Raw genomic sequence first — 13,279 nt, 5'->3', positions numbered from 1 at the left:
AGCCATATAATATTGCAGTTAGGAACTGTAATAAATTTATTACATCACACTGTACAATCCAAGCATATTCCCTGATCCTGCAAATACTTACGGATGTAAATAACGGGGTACCTATATGCCTAAAGTTAAGGCTCTGATCGTGCCTTGTGATCCCCGAGGATTGACTGCGATGCCTATGTGGATCACAAGGCAGGTTCAGGGCTTTCAAATGTGTTTTCAGGATCTGGGCCATCAGACTAATTTTTAAGCAATTTTTTTTAAAGGCTCTCTTCTTATTTTTGAGGATTTTACTGTAATGTGTGTTCATATAATATCTTTTTTTATTTTTGTTTTAGAAATCTCTGTCATTTACACTCACACAGCCTGTGCTAAACTCTCTCGTTTGGTAGAGATTTTTTAAAGAAACTCATGTATGGGTTTAATATATTTAAAGATAATATAGATTTCTTCAAATAGGTCAATAAATGGGATAATGTTCTTAATAAAGAATCTCATATGTTGTTATATTATATGTACATAAGTAGCTAAGATATTTCAGTTATATGTTAACATAGCCTTACATCAGTTGCTTTTGTACAATCAACATTTGTATTATTAATTAATCTATTTTAGGGCCAAATTCTACTCTGTTACACCAAAATAAATCTACTAATCAATGGATTTTCACAGGTCTAACTAAAAGTAGAATTTGGCTGTTAATATATAGCAATACAAGAAATTGCGTAGTTTTGTTTAATTGATTTTTCCATATTCCATGCATGATAAAAATCTAAAGAAAACAGTAAATACTCAATTGTCCTAATTTTCATGTTAATTTCAAATACAACACTTGAACCTATTTTTCATATTTTCAATAACACTTAAAATTTCTTAGCAATTTTTCAATGTCTCAGTTTTATGGATCCTTGAATTCTAATAAAAGAAACAGTTGTAGAGAAATTTGCTTCTGTGTTGTAATTCCAATCCATCCTCCCAGGTCCTTTATTTGATCCCAACCCTGCTTCTACTGAAATAAACAAAAGTTATGCCATTGAATTAAATGAATACAGCTTTGGCTGCAAAAGTGTTCAAAAACCCCGTCATTGGTGTCACTTGTGTATTTCTTGGTGATTAACAAGCAAAGGAAAAGTGTTTGCTTGAGTCATATAATTTGAGTCTCTTCATCAGATTTCTCATGTTATTGGTTGGTTTGATGATTCCCATGTAATTTAACTATTGAAAAATACTCCCAGAAAATGGTGGATTTCCCTTATTTAATAACCAGATCTTAGTCAGCAATAAAATTGCTGACTCTGCATCCTCATCCGGGAAGATTTCTTTTGAAGTACAAACTTTTTTCTGACCTAGTAATCAAGCTAAGATCTGGAAAGAAAATAAAACTTGTTTCTTCAACACAGATCTGCACCAGTGCTAGATCAACGGTGGGAATCTCCCCTACAATTTTCAGTGGTAGACAAGGATATACTGTAGCTAAGAATTTTCTGGATTCCAGGCTTGCTAAGTTTATGCCGAGCAACAGGAATGCCATGTCATGGCTGAAGACATGGTTGCGTAGTGTTGTTGTGCACTGTTCAAAGGCTGCCAGTTCCACCCCAGAGGTGGTTTCAGTTAAAAAAACAAATATGCCTACACTGAATATATATATATATATATATAAAGATATGATATAGATATATAAAATGTGTACCTTGGTTCCTTCAATATGTAAAAGATGACATACTAATTTTAATATACCATTGTAATGATTGTATTTTTTTAAATGGACAACCAACCTAATTCTCAATGACTGAGGGACAATCTCCACTCATTGATATACTTTGCTTTCCACAACCAAATCTCTGTACAACTTTTCATGAGTGATATACCCGAGTATTTGGATTCTAATATCTAAACTCTATGGTTAAATCTATTCACCTAAATTTGGGTTATTGCTGATTATATACTCTATGTATCATATGACTTTTAAAAACTAACTTTATATTTGTGGATAATCTAAGCGCTATATCCAGATGTACAGACACTCTTTTCTCAACCTATGTCTTATATATATTTTTTAAACATTAGCTTTAATAAAATATTTATACCATTGTGACGATGGCTGTAAAGTACAGAAATTACCATTTTCACTGGGTGCTGCTCCAGGTTTGAGGCTTAGTGCTATTTACTATCTCACACTTCACCTCCTAAAATCTTCCATAGTTTGGAAATGAAAAAAAAATGGCTAGCCCTCAAAAGTGGTTAACACTATTAATAACATACTAATAGGGCTGTTTCTGCAGGTCACTTCAGTTTCTCAAAGCTGAATTTCCAGTGGAAGAATTCTTAAATTTGACAATGAACTCTTGATCACTTTATTTAAAAATTAATTGAGCACTTTTTTAAGTAAAGTATTGTAGTCACATTAAAAGGTCAATATTCTGATCAACAAGCCCATCTCAGCATTTAGGTTAGCGGGCACAAAACAGCTACTTGTTCCCTGGATCTAAATAAAGGATTCAGCAATATGATAGAGTAATCTGGTACACACTATTAGCTGTGTAAATCAATTTAGTGGTTAACTTTCCATTTTTTTATCTTAATTTAATGATAGAAATATAAATCACCAGTTGTTATTTTATTAACTGACAAGTCAACAGAACCATCAATCATTGTGGCAAGACTATAAATTTGATTGTATGGTAACAAGTAAACGCCAGAAGTTAATTGCATTAAAACAATTAAATTTTCTTAAACAATGCAATCATTTCTCTAATCAGGACAATATACTTGAGTACAATTTACATCCTCTGTAGGCCTGATCCTGAAAGGTGCTGAACTCAGTGAAACTGATCTGTACCTTGCAAGTATTCTGGACTTTACAGGCCGCAAAGTAGCTACAACCATTTCAAAAAGTAAATGGTCAAAAATAATCCTTGAGCTCGGAGGGTGAGTTTGTAAACAGCTGTAAATAATCTGATTAATGACACAGACTTTTGACCTAATACCCCTTGTTTAAGAAGGAGTTGTCCCTCTTCTGAATAAAGGCTTCCAGTGTCATCCTTTTTATCCCACACACAGTATGTTCTTGTTCAATAAAGTGCTATTCTAGCCCTCTGCATGAATGACTATAAGCTTTACCTCATACTTATCACCCAAGACCTCATGCCAAAGAAATAAGTAACAGCTCCCCACTACCAGAGCATAAACCTCATCCCCTTCATAACTTGTTCAGTGAAACATGTTATTTCCCTTCCTGGGACTGGTTTATGCTACTAACCCCAGCTAGCAGGATTTAGCTAGTCTTTCAGAAATCAGTTTTATAAATAATAGTTCATTGTTCTAGTTGTTACCCATATTCCAACTATCCTTATTTAGGAAGGTTATTCTTTGTTTTACAAAATATTGACTATTTCTCCACTCTCTTTCCCCTAAACTCTCTAAGTTTAATGTATTTCAACAGAGTTAAAAGTTATGTTCCTGTTTTTTCTCCCAAGTGTCCCTCTATAGCTTTCAAATGTTGGCAACTTCTGTATGTTGCTAGACCTGTTTCCTGAAAATGTACAAAATGTTTTTGAGTTTTGGAAAGGTTACAAATTTTTTACGGAGTGTTTGCATGTCTACAGTATATTATTATAGGGTTGCTAGGAATGCTGTGACATAAAAATTTATTTTTATAAAATGGAGACAAATACTAGCAATTAGATCATTTTAGGTAGATCTCAGAAAAGATCTCCCATTTTCTGAGTGGGCTAGAAGTGTGACACTGTCCCAGTCCCCTTTCCTGTGTCGATGTCCCTCCATAGGCAGGGTGCCAGAGAGTTGAACAAGGGAAGTGCTGTTCTCTGCCCCTAGATTTCCATTCAGAAATCAGGTTGGGAGGTAATACACTGTGGTGCTATTGTCTTCTTCTAGGTCCCTCCATGGCTGCTATTGAGTAAACACAGGAGGACCCAGTCAAGCACCAGCATCCCTACAGGACAGCTGCTATCTTTTAGGGAAAAGGGGTTTTTCATTCTCTGAGGTTCTCTAAGCTCATCAGGGTTGGAATGAGGTGGGATCTCCAAAATCAATGCCTCTCTCCTAATATGCTCAAGATAGTTAAGTCCCAGGCAGACTGCGAAGAGCTACAAAAGGATCTCTCAAAACTCGGTGACTGGGCAACAAAATGGCAGATGAAATTCAGTGTTGATAAATGCAAAGTCATGCACCTTGGAAAAGATAATCCCAACTATACATTGTAAAATCATGGGGTCTAAATTGGCTGTTACTACTCCAGAAAGAGATCTTGGAGTCATTGTGGATTGTTCTCTGAAAACATCCACTCAATGTGCAGCAGCAGTCAAAAAAAGCGAACAGAATGTTGGGAATCATTAAGAAAGGGATCATATTGCCTCTGTATAAATCCATGGTACGCCCACAGCTTGAATACTGCGTGCAGATGTGGTTGCCCCAACTCAAAAAAGGTATACTGGAATTGGAAAACGTTCAGAAAAGGGCAGCAAAAATGATTAGGGGTATGGAATGGCTGCCATATGAGGAGAGATTAATAAGACTGGGACTTTTCAGCCTGGAAAAGAGATGACTAAGGGGGGATATGATAGAAGTCTATAAAATCATGACCGATGTGGAGAAAGTAAATAAGGAACAATTTACTCCTTCCATAACACAAGAACTAGGGTTCACAAAATGAAATTAATAGGCAGCAGATTTAACACAAATAAAAGGAAGTATTTTTTCACACAGCACACAGTCAACCTGTGGAATTCCTTGCCAGAGGATGTTGTGAAGGCCAAGACTATAACTGGGTTCAAAAAAAAACTAGGTAAGTTTATGGAGGATAAGTCCATCAATGGCTATTAGCCAGGATGCACAGGGATGGTATTCCTAGCCTCTGTTTCCCAGAAGCTGGGAATGGGTGACAGGGGATGGATGGATCATTTGATGATTACCTGTTCTGTTCATTCCCTCTGGGGCACCTGCCACTGGCCACTGTCGGAAGACAGAATCCTGGGCTAGATGGATCTTTGATCTGACCCAGTATGGCTGTTCTTATGTTCTTAAGAACTTTTCCACACACATCCCTCTTTGTTTGAATGATTGTCCATTTCTTTTGTCTTTTGCTATTTCTGTCTTTTAAAAAAGTGACTGATAGTGTGATTTTCCATCAGTCCTTAGTATATGCTGTGGTTTTAAACAGACAGATACCAGTGGGGAGAGCAGGATACTATCACAATATGTGCTGTTGTTACCCAACAGCCCCCATGTTGCCACCACTGGTGTCTGCCAGTTTGCAAGAGGAATCAGTAATGTATTGATTCTGCTAGTTTACTTTGCTAACTTTAGAAATGAGAAGTTCAAATAGGAAAAACCTGTAAAGTTCAAGGTCAGAAGGCTCTCAAACCCAGCTGTGTGAGATTCTCGAAACCCATTTCACAAACTTGGCAAAGCAGCTGGGACTTACTAAGCTGAAATGTGAAGCTGGCCGTCTTTTACAGCTGTGCAATAACACATTCCTAAATTAAAACACATAGCATGTGACAAACCTTTACCCAGATACTGAGTGCCAACTGTTGGGTCATGTGCACACCCAGAATATATGAGCTATGTGCAGGGGAGATATGCTGGGAAATGAAAAACTGGCCATACAGCATCAATGAAGCCACCAGTCGTAAAGCATCAGGGTTGCATTAGCTTCAGTGACTGCTTTGCCTCCCTTCTGCCTCACTGCAAAGGAAGGTTTGACCAATGGATCCATGTAAATATCCATGGGCCCCATCACACTGCTCCCCACCCTGCCCCAAAATGTACCTATGCACAAAAACAGGGAGCAATGCCATTACCGCAGAGTTCAGTGATGCAGATCTCCTGTGTGGATTTCCTTTTTTTTGACTCACCCACCAACATTGCAGAATTGTACATGTTCTGACACATTCAGAGCCTTCCATGTTGCTGATGGTAAGAAAAGGATAGGATGTGCCAAAAATTGTTTGCATTTTTAGAGTAATATTATCATCTAATTTTAAATTTTACATCTACATTCCTGTGCCTAGAAGCACACTATACATTGAAAAATTAAATATACTGTGAACTTATCCCCCTCAACCCAGCTGAACATGCTATATGCCATTAAGGCAGAAGATGAGACTATCCCTCTCTTCCCAGTAGCAGCCCCAGGCAAGTTATTATAATATTGCTGCACTTTTCCTTGAAAGAAGCAAGTTCAATGTACATTACCAGCCTTATCATTTTGCTACTATGGCTGATTTGCATTTTGCAATACAACTGTTTCCTCTAGAGCCATTTCACAAAACCTAGAAAACACAGGCCCTGTCTACACAAGGGGAAAATAACATTGGTGCAGCTGAATCAATGTTAGCAACAGTAGGGAACTTTTTTAAAAGCTTGTGAGATTAGACAGAGATATACTGGGCAAAATTTAGCCAAGATATAATTCCATTGACTTCAACTATGTTACACCAATGATTAATTTGGTTCATTGTCTGCTAAAAAAAAATTACTGCACGTTTCCACAGTCAGGTCCTGATGCTGGTCCCACTGACAGAAGAGGTTTTGGAACAAATAAATAAACAGTAATAAGTCACCAGAACCAGATTTAACCTATTGCTTAAATCAGCCTCTGTACCAGATGACTTGAGGATAGATAATGTAACACCAATTTTTAAGAAAGCCTCCAGAAGCGATACTGGCAATTACAGGCTAGTAAACCTAACTTCAGTACCAGGCAAATTGGTTGAAACTGCAGTAAAGAATAGAATTATCAGACACATAGATCAACACAATTTGTTGGGGGAAGAGTCAACATGACTTTTGTAAAGGGAAGTCATGCCTCACTAATCTATTAGAAAGAAGAAACGGGACCGCTAAACACTGAGGATGGAGTGGAGGTTAAGGATAACCTAGGCACAGCCCAATATCTAAACAAATACTTTGCCTCAGTCTTTAATGTGGCTAATAAGGCACTTAGGGACAATGGCAGGATTACAAATGGGAATGAGGATATGAAGGTAGATATTACCACATCCGAGGTAGAAGCCAAACTCGAACATCTTACTGGACTAAATCGGGGGGCTCAGATAATCTTCATCCAAGAATATTAAAGGAACTGCCACATGAAATCGCAGGCCCATTAGCAAGAATTTTTAATGAATCTGTAAACTCAGGAGTTGAACCATATGACTGGAGAATTGCTAACATAGTTCCTATTTTTAAGAAAGGATAAAAAGGTGATCCGGGTAACTACAGGCCTGTTAGTTTGATATCTGTAGTATACAAGGTCTTGGAAAAAATTTTGAAGGAGAAAGTACTTAAGGACATTGAGGTCCATGGTAACTGGGACAAAATACAACATGGTTTTACAAAAGGTAGATTGTGCCAGACCAACCTGATCTCCTTCTTTGAGAAGGTAACAGATTTTTTAGACAAAGGAAACGCAGTGGATCTAATTTACCTCGATTTCAGTAAGGCATTTGATACGGTTCCACATGGGAATTATTAATTAAATTGGAAAAGATGGGGATCAATGTGAAAATTGAAAGGTGGATAAAGAACTGTTAAAGGGGAGACTGCAACGGGTCATACTGAAAGGTGAACTGTCAGGCTGAAGGGAGGTACTAGTGGAGTTCCTCAGGGATCAGTTTTGGGACCAATCTTATTTAATCTTTTTATTACTGACCTTGGCACAAAAAGTGAGAGTGTGCTAATAAAGTTTGCAGATGACACAAAGCTGGGAGATATTGCCAATACAGAGAAGGACCGGGATATCATACAGGAAGATCTGGATGACCTTGTAAACTGGAGTAATAGTAATAGGATGAAATTTAAAAGTAAAAAGTGCAAGGTCATGTGTTTAGGGATTAATAACAAGAATTTTTGTTATAAGCTGGGGACTCATCAGCTGGAAGTAACAGAGGAGGAGAAGGACCTCAGAGTATTGGTTGATCACAGGATGACTATGAGCCGCCAATGTAATATGGCCCGTGAAAAAAGCGAATGTGGTCTTGGGATGCATGAGGCGAGGTATTTCCAGTAGAGATAAGGAGGTGTTAGTACCATTATACAAGGCACTGATGAGGCCTCACCTGGAATACTGTGTGCAGTTCTGGTCTCCCATGTTTAAGAAGGATGAATTCAAACTGGAACAGGTACAGAGAAGGGCTACTAGGATGATCCGAGGAATGGAAAATCTGTCTTATGAAAGGAGACTCCAGGAGCTTGGCTTGTTTAGCCTAACCAAGAGAAGACTGAGGGGAGATCTGATTGCTCTCTATAAATATATCAGAGGGATAAATACCAGGGAGGGAGAGGAATTATTTAAGCTCAGTACCAATGTGGACACAAGAACAAATGGATATAAACTGGCCATCAGGAAGTTTAGACTTGAAATTAGACAAAGGTTTCTAACCATCAGAGGAGTGAAGTTCTGGAACAGCCTTCCAAGGGGAGCAGTGGGAGCAAAAGACATATCTGGCTTCAAGACTAAGCTTGATAAGTTTATGGAGGGGATGGTATGATGGGATAGCCTAATTTTGGCAATTAATTGATCTTTGACTATTAGCGGTAAATAGGCCCAATGGCCTGTGATGGGATGTTAGATGGGGTGGGATCTGAGTTACTACAGAGATCTCTTTCCTGGGTGTCTGGCTGGTTTAGCTGATCGCCATATTTGAGATCGGGAAGGAATTTTCCTCCAGGGCAGATTGGCAGAGGCCTTGGGAGTTTTTTGCCTTCCTCTGCAGCATGGGGCATGGGTCACTTGTTGGAGGATTCTCTGCACCCTGAAGTCTTTAAACCATGATTTGAGGACTTCAAAAGTTCAAACATAGGTTAGGGATTTATTACAGAAGTGGGTGGGTGAGATTCTGTGACCTGCTTTGTGCAGGAGGTCAGACTAGAAAATCATAATGGTTCCTTCTGACCTTAAAGTCTATGACTCTATGACTCTTTGAGGGAGTAACAAACACGTGGATGAGGGATACATCTATGACTCTTTGAGGGAGTAACAAACACGTGGATACAGTGTACTTGGGACTTTCAGAAAGCTTTGACAAGGGGTCCCTCACCAAAGTCTCTTACGCAAAGTAAGCAGTCATGGATATGAGGGAAGGTTCTTTCATGGATCAGTGAACTGATTAAAAGATAGGAGACAAAGGATAGGAATGTGGTCAGTGTACAAAATGGGTAAATAGCAGGGTCCCTCAAGGATATGTACTGGAACCTGTGCTGTTCCACATACTCATAAATGCTCTGGAAAAGGGGGTGAACAATGAGATGGTAAAATTTGCAGATGATACAAAATTATTCAAGATAGTTAAGTACAAAGCTGACTGCGAAGAGTTACAAAAGGATCTCACAAAACTGGGTGACTGGGCATTAAAATGGCAGATGAAATTCAATATTGATAAATGCAAAATAATGCATATTTGAAAACATAATTTCAACTACACGTACAAAATGATGGGATCTAAATTAGCTGTTACTACTCAAGAAAGAAATTGTGAAGTCATTGTGGATAGTTCTCCGAAAACATCTGTTCAGTGTGCACTGGCAGTCAAAAAAGCGAACAGAATGTTAGGAAGCATTAGGAAAGGGATAGATAATAAACAGTAAATATCATAATGCCACTATATAAATCCATGGTATGCCCACACCTTGATTATTGAGTGCAATTCTGGTCACCCCATCTCAAACAAATATATTAGAATTGGAAAAAATGCAGAGAATGGCTACAGAAATGAGTAGAGATTAAAAAGACTGGGATTGTTCATCTTGGAAAAGAGAATACTAAGGGGGGATATGATAGAAATCTATAAAATCATGAATAGTGTGGAGAAAGTGAATATGGAAGTGTTATTTACCCCTTCACATAACATAAGAACCAGGGGTCACCAAATGAAATTAACAGGCAGCAGGTTTAAAACAAAAAAAAAGGAAATATTTCTTCACACAACACAATCAACTTGTGGAACTTGTTGCCAGGGGATGTTATGAAGGCCAAAAGTACAACTGGGTTAAAAAAAGAATTAGATAAATTCACAGAGGATAGGTCCATCAATGGCTAATAGCCAAGATGGTCAGGGACATACCCCGCTACTCTGGGTATCCCTAAGTCTCTGACTGCCTGAAGCTGGGACTGGACAATGAGGTGTGATTCACTCAACAATTGCCCTGTTCTGTTCATTCCCTCTGAAGTATCTGGCAGCAGCCACTGTTAGCAGACAATGTGCTGGGCTAGATGGATGCTTGGTCTGACCCAATATGGTCGTTCTTATGTTCTTATAAAGTCAAAAGCAACATTTCCATTGATTTTCAATTCAAGCAGGATTAAGCCCAGTCTGAGTTAAAGGCAAACAGTGCTCTCTGTATATAAAGTAGAATAATCTGCAGTGACAACTGAATAAGCAACAATGACTCAATACTTTGTCTCTAATTTCTATTAAATAAACAGAGCCCTATCTATAATGCAATTATGTGGCAGTGGAAATGGTTGCATAATTGTGAGCTTTACAAAGTTTGTCATAATAGTGCTTCTGAATGTATGCCTTCATTTAAGAAAAAAATCAGTCCTTTATAGTTGTAAAGAAAACTTTCATAATGTGATCACAATTGTAAACCAATGCAGTGATGTCACTTTAATTTTCAGACAGCCTGAAACAAGAGCTCTGTAAGAAGTGTAAACTGTTTTCATTAAATACAGTGGAGCGTTGACATTAAAGTTTAAGTATGGCAGTGTAATTGTCACCATTAACTATTTTACCACTAATCATTTCAGCTGAAACATTCAGTAAATATACTGATCCTCTGCTGTAGGAAGTAGTGGCAGATTCTGGAGTGGGATGGGATCAGAAATTACTGTTAAGGTTTCCTTAGGTGGGGAATGAATTATTGAACCCTCTGTTCCCTAAATTAATGGTCTCAACTGAAGCTACCTAAAAGAGGAAGAAAAGAGCAACTGCATCCTCTCTCTCTCTCTCTCTCACTCAAAGAACACCTCAAAAAACCCTGCCTCCCACATATTCACTGGTGTCACCTTCACAAATGCGTCCTACCTGTCAAAATTTTTTCCCAGGACAGCTTCAGCAATGCAGTTGTTTTCAATACCAAAATCTGTGGCACATTTAAATTTGTCAGGGGGTAATGTAAAACAAATTTGAAATAATATGAAAATAGATAATATTGGCCTGATCCAAAGTCCATTGAAATCATTTTAAAGACCATACTGACTTCAATGGGCTTTAGATCATCCCTATAAGGGATATTCTGTTGGACTAGGAGGATCATGGGGGGTGTGGGGGGAAGTTTGGCAGTGGGATTGAAAACTGAACCATAATTCTAGCACTGCTGCACATAATTTAGGTTTAATGTGAAACAGCACACAGAACCTCATATATCACTAAGGAACCATTCTCAGATTTTTACAAAATGCAATAGTTCTGTAAAGAATCTCTAAGGAATAAAAAGTATTTTTTCATGAATGTGGGAGAGGTTTTTTTAGCCACCAGAGCCTAGCAAATCTGTGAAGCAAGCATTGCTCTTGAAATCCATATAGCCCTCCTTTTCAAACATAAATTTGTTAGTCTCTAAGGTGCAACAAGTACTCCTTTTCTTACTAAAAAGAGGAGCTCTTGCAAATATTGGCAATGAATTACAGCTATATACTTAATTGCCTGGGACTATTGGTTGTTACTTAGCCAACTCCTTGGCCTTTGGAAAAGAAGAGACTAACAGTAGAGGTATCACTCCTATTGCAGTTCCCATGATTGCTGGACCTCTGAAAAACAAGCCAGAAAGGAAAGGGGCTTGAACTTCAGTTGGTTGTAATACACGGACATGGCTGAAAGCTTCTCTACTTTTTCAAGGGAGTCAGGTAATAAGAAAACCTGACAGGACTGAAGCATGTTCCCCAGCTTCCTACATTTCCTTTAGTTACAAAGGGAGAGACCATGCTGCCATCTCTAGGAATGCCTCTTGTGAAAGAAAATGTGATGAGAAAGAAGTAACTGGAAGTTTAATCTGAAAGAAAAAAAGCCACCTTTAATTAATGAAATATACTTAAACAAAATCTTTCAAAGTAACTTCAGCACATACTTTTCAGCATTTTAGTGGTAGTAAAGATAAAAAGAGCTAATCTTTAAATATACTTTCTATTTCTATAGCATCTTATCTCTATGGTTCTCAGAGGGCATTAGCGACTTCATTATTTAAGACGCACAACACATCTGCAAAAGTAGGTAACTGAGGCTGTGCTCTGCTAATAAATATGACAGGGAGGGGACACTGAATAAATCTGCAAAAATAACAAGGGAATTTTCAGTATAATTAGTAGAGATGAGGGAACCTGACTTGTTTTTGATAACAAGCAGTTTCAGATCATTGAGACTTGTATAATAGAGGTTGTCTTGTGTAACCATTTTGCAGATGGCAGAGACAGAGAAGAATTAAGTGAAGTGTCCCAGGTCACTGAACAAATCACTTTCAGGAAGGGACAAAGAATGCAGGGGTCCTCACACCACGCCACTGTCTTCAATACAAGATGGTGTTGCCACCACCATGGTAACCTCCTGCAATTGTCAAAATATGGTAGGGTGACCAGACAGTAAATGTAAAAAATCGGGACAGGGTGTGTGTGGAAATAGGAGCCTATATAAGAAAAAAGCCTATATAAGAAAAAAAACCCCAAAATCAAGACTGTCCCTATAAAATCGGGAAACCTGGTCACCCTAAAATATGGCTATTTTTATTTAAAAACAATCCTATATTTTGCAATAATGGGCCAAACCCCAGCAGCAGTGCATTAGGAATTATAACTGGTTTCAGGCACCAGGTTTGCTCAAGCTCCCCACTGATTTTGGGGGGTTACCATCACATTTTCTACCTTTAAAATAATGAGTATTTTCCTGTGTGGCTGTACCGAAGAAACCCCCACTGACTGCCACATGGGGAGCCACGGACGCGTTTGCCCCCCAGATCTGTGCGCGCGGCGCAGAACACATAGCGGCGGGCTAGAAGCCGGCCAGCTGTGCAGACGACGTCACAGAAGACCCTCTCGGACGCCCCCTAGCCCCTTTCGCAGGGGCCCTTGAAGGGGTCGGGGCAGGAGGCTCTGGGCAGCCCTAGCCCCGCCCCTCCTTGCCACTGACAGGTACCAAGTCATCTCCTCTTGTTTTGGAGGTGCGCGTGGTTATCTCTGATTGGCCGTCGCTCGGGGCCCCGCCTCCTGTCATCCCAGCCCCCACACCGGGCTGGGAAGTGCGGCCGGTTGGACTCCGAGTCCCAGAGTGCT

The sequence above is a fragment of the Eretmochelys imbricata genome, chromosome 3 (genome assembly GCF_965152235.1).
Source record: "Eretmochelys imbricata isolate rEreImb1 chromosome 3, rEreImb1.hap1, whole genome shotgun sequence".
Classification (NCBI taxonomy): Eukaryota; Metazoa; Chordata; order Testudines; family Cheloniidae; genus Eretmochelys; species Eretmochelys imbricata.
Note: the sequence above shows the minus strand (reverse complement) of the source record.